Genomic DNA, 9,126 nt, shown 5'->3' with positions numbered 1-9,126 from the left:
AAATATTTGCTTTTCTAGTTGCAATCGTCGGCTTTATGTTCTTATTTTTAAAGTATTTTTTTACCCCAAAAAATTAATTTGGAAAGCTGGCGATAATTACGAAAAATCAACACAGTTTTTATCAAAATATTTATTAATATACAGATATAAAAAATCTGTTTTTTCTATTGATAATCTGTTTACAAATACTACCATTAAATAATATTTATTTTTGATATTTATTGTTTTCGCTCGTTTCGAGATTGTGCTATTTAACTTATAAATATATAATTGCCATTATTATACTCTACTATTTTTTCTGTAGTAAAATGTTATTATATAACTGTAAACAGCAAAACGATTATAATTATTCTATAAAACGCATCCAATACGCGTAGCATAACTAACATTGCGATTCATGTATTCTTTCATAATTCTTTTCGTATTTTGATTTAGCACTCAAATCGATGCAGTTGAATTACAATTTGGCGACTTAGGGAAATACTTCCATATATAAATAAAATATAATGCTAATCGGAAGCTCGTCCCGGACTTGACATAAAGTGGAAATGAATTATACAATATGTCCGACACCAGAAAGTATAAATTTCACTCAACAAGAACTGATTAAAATAACAACATATTGCATAATCCAATATGTTAAAAGATGAGCGTAAAATGTGTCACTTCAACAATAATTTACATTATATATTTAATTGATTTAATGCTATTTATTTTATAATAATTTATAGTATGAAATTTGAGTACTAATTTGGGGGAATTACACATCATAAATAAATTTCATAACAAAGTTTAGATATGTAAATGAAAACTAGAAAATATAAAACTATTGTTAATATTAAAACCATCAACGTGAGTGCATTTTATAAGCAAAAACGTGATTGTTCGCAAATTTGCCTAGGTTATTTTTAAATAGGCAAATCGATTTAAGATCGACGAAATGCATTCACGATCCGTTGATAAATATTTACATAGACAGACATCAGGATTAAGTCCGTATAAATTATGTGGGTAGTACTAGATGATCAATACTGAGAGTGGGTTTAAAAATACAGCAGAGAAAAGCCGCTAGTGCCTAATTTGTGAAGGAAAGTGTCGAAAGTACACATTTAAATTACATTTATGTGTAAATTATTCCATTTTTATCACTTTTCCCGCTGTTTGTATTAAATAGTTCGTGTTTTAGAAATTGAGATTGAAAACGCAGTCAATTTTCATTGGTTTGCTAGTCGATACACCGACTTACATTGCAGTATAGTTTTTCTTTATACTATGTTTTTTTTAATTATATTAAAAACTTAATTTTACAGTGAACGTGTATTTTTTAGTGAAGCTATATTTTTATTTACTTTTTCGTTATATACTATCGAAAACAGATTTAAATAATAGTGAAATTATATGTTGCTCTAAAATATCTATGAAAATTAATTTGACAGTTACGAAATGTACATTTTTTGTTGAAACCCTTACCGTACCAAACCATTATCCTAACAAGAGATCCTTTCTGGATCCCAATGTCTTATGCTAAATAAACATCTTTTTGCCAGAAAACATTGACATAGCCCTATATATGCATTAAATTATAATATAATTATAATAATGTATATTACTTTTTTATTGGATTTTTTTTACGTAATATAAATTTAGGGCAAGTGGACATTATTAGAGCATTGCCATTTACTTACTAATTGAAGGGAGGTAAGTTGCAGAGTGTTTTGTTTTATCAAAACTGTTGGCAATTTCCTTATAAATATTTTTCTTTGACTACGATCATTTATCTTTCAATAGTGATTTTTTGGGTCCATGGAATAAATGCATTTAAAGTAGCCAAATCTCTTCTCCATAATCATTATAAATGCCCATCTTATTGTTGCTCTCACACAAGATCAGGAAGTAATTTTATCTCCAATGCTAACACCTCTTCTGATCCAATTGTAATGTAAAATGAATTCTCTTTTTTTTCTTTCTACTTCTTTTACATTAAAATCGTGGGGTTCTGTTGACATAAGTGTATTAGATTTATATTTTTATATTTGGGGTAATAAATAAGTCGAAGACAAATCTTATAAAATAAATATCACTTAATTTTTAATACCCACATGATAATATCCGCAATATGTCATATATGCATCGTTTGCAATGTTATTTTCGTCTAAACTATTGATTGTATCTGGTTTTTTTTCTATTATATATTTCCAATACTTCATCGCCAATATCACGATTGAAATCTTCTAAATCATTATTATGATTATCTTCCAAAAAAATTCTAAATACTTTATTATAATTTATACTGCAAAAAAACTAAATATGAATAAAGAAGAATAGGTACTACGATATAATTCTAATATATGTTCATCACTGAAGAACAAAAATTATAGTTTTGACGATGAAATAACACAGTGTATCAACTAAACGAAAAAAGAGTTACTATGTTCTAAGATAATTTTCTGTTCTTTTGTAACATATGTGCGATCGGACTAATAAGTTTTGTTCTGTATTATATTTTCTTTGTATTTCGAACTACACAACACAAATAACTATTTTCGTTAATTATCTGTGGTCAGATTCAACTAAAAACTATATCAACAAACGCCCAACCATTTATTATAGGATTATATAAAATATTAATAGAGTAATATAATTAATTAAATGGATATGACAAACATAGCAATATGCTGTCCTTTATATACCCTCTTCGCCTAGGCTGAGCTAAACGAATTAACTTATTATAAGTACAAAACCTACAGTTAGTTTTAGAAATTTCATTACAGGATTTAACAAGTAAAGATTTTTTAAATGTTTTACGTTTGTTTTATGCAAATGACAGTTTAGAGCAGCATTTCACTAACATTTGTCATATAAATTATATTTTACATGATATAAATATATATCTACCTGTAAAAATTTATTCCGACATGATTTTTTTCAAAATTGAAAATTTTTTTAATCACTTGAAGAATTTTTTTTTAAATTGTATAAATAAAGAAAATTGTTTAACAGCTTATTTTTATGGCAAAAGCTGTGTACTTTTTTTATAATAATATATTTATTATAATGAAGTAATAGTAAGATCTTCTTGATTTATCTGTTTTATTCTAACTCCTATTGAAATTTTCCTAAATTATTACTCCTATGAAATTTTTACAAGTCATTTTGCAAATATTTTTCATCCTAACATACCGTGTACCACAGGGGTCTAAATTGGGACCATTGTTATTTTTATTGTATATTAATAATATAGTTAATAATGTAAAAAACTGTAAAATACATCTGTTTTTGGACGTCACATTAATGTATGTAGTAATGTAGTAATGCATAGGTGATAATATTAAAGAAGTTGTAGATAATTTAAATAATGAATTAGGTATAATAGAAAAATGGATAAAAATATTGTACTTAAGCTAAATGTATGTTTATTAATTATAAAAATATGTTAGATAATAATATCAAAATAGTTATAGATTACTCTATTATGGAAATAGTTGCTAATATAAAATATTTAAGAGTAATTGTAGATACAAAACTAACATTGTAGTTACATATTTAAAAAATAATAGAAAAATAGGTATATTATCCAGAATGAAAAATATGTTAAGTATAAACACAAAAATAATTACAATCGTATTATATTGGCAAATTTTAATTATTGTGTAACAATTTTAGTTATGTTTAATAAATTAAATTATATGATGTTGCAAAAATTTCGAAATAGAGCGACGAGCGTAGTCTTAAACACGAATAGATTTACTAGTTACCAAAGTATTTTAATAAGTATTTGATAAGAAATAAAGATGTACATAGATTTAAGACTAGAAATAGAGAAAGTTGGCATAAGAAAACGAGTACGGCTAGGGGAATTATGTACGGAGGTGTGAATTTGTATAATAATATTCCTAGGGCAATCCGCTAAAGCAAAACGGTAAAGGATTTCTTTAATAAAATAAAAAAAACACCTTCGTGCATTAGCAAATAAATTATAATATTAGCTCTTTTTTATTTTAGCTATTAAGCTAAATAAAGTATTAAAAAAATTATAATTTATTTTATATCGTATCACTAAAAAACATTTAATTAAAATAATGATCCGTTTAATAATAATATTATTATATTAATACCCATGCTATTTTAGATATAGTATTAGTAATAAATTATTGTTATTACTATTATCGCACATCAAAATACGACATATTACGGTACAAAGATAAATAAACCACACGTCGAATTAATGAGTTCAAGTGTCAAAACATTTAGTATAGATAAGATAACGATCCGTTTAAAAACATTATCTATAAATATATTTAATGAAATTATACAATAAGTTGTGAATGTGCCAAAAATATTTTAAGCAAACTGTTTGAGAAGCGCTGATAATGAAGAGTTAAGAGAATAGTCGCTTTTTATTCGCGGCCTCCGTGGCGCAATGGGTAGCGCGTTCGGCTGTTAACCGAAAGGTTGGTGGTTCGAGCCCACCCGGGGGCGTTAATTTTTATTTTTTTATTTAATAAAATAATTGACTTATATTGTCATAACGTCACATTATATTTCACAGAACACAGAATCCTTATAAAATAATATAAAATGTAATGCTGTGGAATTTTGTTGCCAACTGTTATTTTAAATGATTTCTTTAGATCTCTTTATTTATTTTATAAATTCAATTACCTTCTGGAATCGTTCAAATAGATTTATCGATTCAATCATCTGAATTAATCGGCGGCGCACATACACTTCCTATTGCCAAATTAAATCGGTCAAAGACTTCAATCGTTTGCTTCGTTCTATAGATATTTAGAATGTGGTCGACCTTCTAGATGTACGTTATAAAAGCTATGGTTTTTTTTATGTTTGTATACACGTTCATGCGAAAAAAACCACACTCGATCGTATAGTGTGGTCCAAAATGAATAATTTAATAAATTACACACCTAAATAAACATGTATTCTCAAGTGTTGTACTACGCTTGAAGATGATGTGAAGATATTTTATAATATGCTAAAAATAAGTAACACATTTATTTTAATAATGTATCATACATACAATACAATAGTTTGATATGCATTAGTTGTGTATATAAATAAAAGTATGTCTTATATAAGTTTGTATATTTGGGAGTGTGCCAGTATTGAGGATACATTAATAGACATCATATGTGCATTTTAATTAAGTCTTACGACAAAGAATACGACAGTAAATTAATTTTTCAGACATATAATTCGCAAATTTATAATGTATTACTTTTCTACGATTTTAGTAGGTACACATTTTAAAATACTGTTAAAGTCAGGATTGTAAAATAAGTAATCAATAAAAATGTTGCATTAGATGTTTAAAAAATAGCTAGGAAAATATGTTTCTGCAAATGTTAAAACAGTGAAAATTATAACAAATTACTGACTGTGTATAGAAATGATAATATTAATATACTCTTGATTTTCTAGATAAAGATTAGTTGTGCTTGAAATATTTTTTTTTATTTTTTTTATTTTTTATTTTATTATCATCTAAAGAGCGTATTACAGTCATGTGTTGCGGAAATGCACTTGGAATTTATAAAATGAAATTTTATAAGCTTTGCTTTTATTGAAGCTTTTATTGAAGCTTTGTTGGTCTATATCGACTAACTAACAATAAAAAAGGTCCTTGAAAAATTCTATCTGATATTCAAAAATTTATAAGAGATTCTCAAAATCAAACTAGAATCACAGATTTTCTTATTAAATAAATAAAATGATCTGTATCGTAAATATATTATACATATATTTTTTACGTTAATTAAGGCTATCCGATTTTTTTAATAATTTTGCGTAATGGGAAGGGCAAAATTTGATCCCTATAAAATACTAAGCTAAACCGTAAATATTGTAGGGCGCGTTTGACACATACTATATTTAGCTGTTCTCCACTCTGTCAAATTATTTTCGAAACACCTGGTGACACATCGAGCCTGAACGGATTCGGCATTAGGGTCATTGTGTTATCCGACCCATACGGTAAAACTAAACCTTGAATCTTTGGGCATTAATCAGCGATTGCGTGTCCTTCGCACTGTGCCTCGCTGAACACGCACACCACTACTATTTCTATGACCATTTTGTAATTATGTATTGTTTTTTCTTCATCTTTAATTCCGCTTACATAATTGATCAATTTAAATACGATACACAAAACGGTTTTTTTTCGTACGTTATATGTCTTTGGAGCAGGCTGTGTGAAAAAAAACTCGGTTCAAGGTTTCGTCAACGGACACGGCTGCGGCCGTTGATGCTTTTGCAAGATTTCAAAACCTGTAATTGAATGTATGTGCATAGATAAAAATATAATAATGATTTAATTTTCATATTAAATGTAAATTATTTAACAATATTTGCAATATTGTTGCTCATTTTAATATTATTTTAAATATATTAAAATAAATCAATACAAACTCCAGATTTAATTTCTAAAGCGTTTTAATTTAGGATTGTCTGGATATATATAGAACCATCTTTTATTTTTTTAATATAATGCTTTTAAAACCAAAGAATATTTTTTTCTATTTTTTAAATGATGATAAAATAAAAATATGTTATAAGGATATAAAAATAATATTTATATATATGTTACAAAATACTATCATATTCAATACAAAAACCTCATCAAAAACTTAATATCTTATTTTACATGGAAACTTTATTTTAATTTTGCATATTTTAAAAAAAAATATTTATTACTACATTAGTATTTTATAATATTCCCCATGACAATTTGTAAAAATAGCACATATATTATTTACTTACTTAGAAAAACTACAAAACATATCAATCTCAATAATGGGTGGAAAATTTTCAATCATAACTAGCTTCACGCAGCTGTTTACTTTGCTTGGCGTATCGACCAAGTTTAAGTGAATGCAATAAATTAGTCGATATTTTCTCTTCTTGAAATATATATTAAGGCATACGCAAAAGCACAATTATACGATAGTACAATGTAAACAGTTAAACATAAAAACAAATTACTCATTTCAATTCCACATTACTTACACACACGTCTTGACCTTGTTTATTTATGTTTTTTAAGACAATGTTGCTATTTAATTGTTGTGCAACAATTCTCCAAATCGTTACGTACAGTTTATATTTTTTTAATACATACAATATATTCTTTATGAACTAGCTCATTATTAGAGAATTTTCAGTACCTAATGTGTACAACCTAGTTCGATTTTAATTAATCATCATGATATGATGATTGATCGGAATTGTAACAATATATCCGATCTTCCAGACAGGATATAAATTAAAGGTCCATATCTCTGGTTTATCTCTGGATTCTAGACGTCGAGTTGGACCAGGGGATGCGAAGAGAGAAGCGGTGGCTTCTGCGATCCACAATTGTCTGAAGTTGGGTTGACCTTCTTTTGATTGAAGTTCTGGTCTAAATTTGTAATGTAAATTATTTTGTTATCGTATTAAATTGAAACGCATTATATTTATATTGTACTAAAATAATACAATATACATCGTAATTATCAGACTAAGCACTAGACACGATATTCAAAACGAGTAAAAAAGTTTAAAACGGATTTTTTTATCATGACGCATTTTCTTCGCGAAAATAAAATAAGGTAAATGCGACTGTAACCAAAGTAAGCTCACGAGAAATAGATTTTCTTAAATTATAAAATAAAGTAATTTACCTGCCATGAATTAAGTGGTATATGTTTGTTGCAGCTTTATTTATATTTAACAGTTGCTAGAAGTGTTCAGCATATTGTGAGTAACATTAATAGCCAAAATATTAATAAAGGAAAGGATTTCGAAAGACTTTCTTTAGCTTCACACAGTGATTTCCAAACCTTTTTAACTCTCAATGCCCTTGCTAAATCCAGGTTTTCTTAAAACTCGTTATTTAAAATTATAACAAGTGCATTTTGCGAAATAGCGAAAATTTTGTATAATTAAAAGGTTAGGTAAAAATAGTAACAGTAAGTTAAAATTTTCAAGTTTTTCAGATTGGCTATTTTTTATATCATTGGAGAATAAATTAAGGTTTTGAAAAACCCATTCGACTGTACAACTAAGTAACTTTACCATCAAACGGTAGTGATTATTCTGCGAAGAGCTATCAAACTAAAATGAATATTTCAAGAAAGTAAACCAATCAAGTTCTCTAAATATTAATGTCAATTAAGAGCAAATGCTTGGGGATTTATAAATTATTTGTATTTTCCAGCACATTTTTAAAGATAAAGTATTATACATGAAATCACAATTTCAGGTTATCATTAACAGATGACTATTTGCAATAAATTTTGATTTTAATAAGTGACTCCAGTGTTATAAAATGTTATTTAAAAAAAAGCAATTACATTATTTTCATAAGTAAAAATTTACTAGAGACACATATTTTGAGCAATTTGAGATGAATGCTAAAATTCCTAATATATTCGAATAGATAAAATATTCTAATACTTCCTAAAATTGTAAATTTTAGAGAAAATTACGGTATTTTTTATTTTTTGAATCTCTTTTAAATTTTAGTTTCTGCCTTGCGGAACCTAAATTAATTTCGATCCGGCACTTTTAAAAAAAAGTTTGCAAGCCCTTGTTTTAGTGGGATCCATGTAATTAGTGATTTAAAAAAATCCAATTTTCTAAGCTATGTTAGAAGAAATGCTTAATTAATATGGAGTTCTGTTTTAAGAAATGGGTCCGCTGGTAAAGAGTCCATAGAAAAAATGATTAAGAAACTTGTTAGGAGTCTGAGTGAAAGTAAGAGCTAGAGTAGGAGTATAATAATATTACCTATAGTCAAATAATAGTTCAAAGGATATAATTAAAATCACTATATTATACTTTCAAGTATAAATGAATCGATATTTATTATTTTCGACTATTCATGTTTAAAAAAATGTAGTTTCATTTTATTGGAATTTATTGACACTTACAAAGCAACAATTTAATATCTTATAAATTTCCTGATTTTTACACGTAATAATATTGTATCTATACATACAATTTATATATTTTTAAATATATTATAACGAAAGGTCTTCCCAAAAAAAATATCTTTTGTAAAAACATGCAACATTATTTTAATTTATATTCAAGTTAAACTCAATAAATCAATAATAACTCTAATAA

At 26.4% G+C, this 9,126-nt stretch overlaps 1 non-coding gene across 1 annotated transcript; it reads left to right on the top strand.

The window, feature by feature from the left end:
* The first annotated feature begins 4,406 nt into the window (after window positions 1-4,406).
* TRNAN-GUU (transfer RNA asparagine (anticodon GUU)) lies at window positions 4,407-4,479 on the top strand. Its single transcript has one exon. It is a non-coding gene; the product is annotated as a tRNA-Asn (tRNA).
* Window positions 4,480-9,126: the final 4,647 nt, after the last annotated feature.

Source organism: Plectrocnemia conspersa, unplaced genomic scaffold, assembly GCF_051122295.1.
Source record: "Plectrocnemia conspersa isolate PC_06_02 unplaced genomic scaffold, ASM5112229v1 ptg000009l, whole genome shotgun sequence".
Lineage (NCBI taxonomy): Eukaryota > Metazoa > Arthropoda > Insecta > Trichoptera > Polycentropodidae > Plectrocnemia > Plectrocnemia conspersa.
Note: the sequence above shows the minus strand (reverse complement) of the source record. Positions and strands in the feature narration are given on the sequence as shown.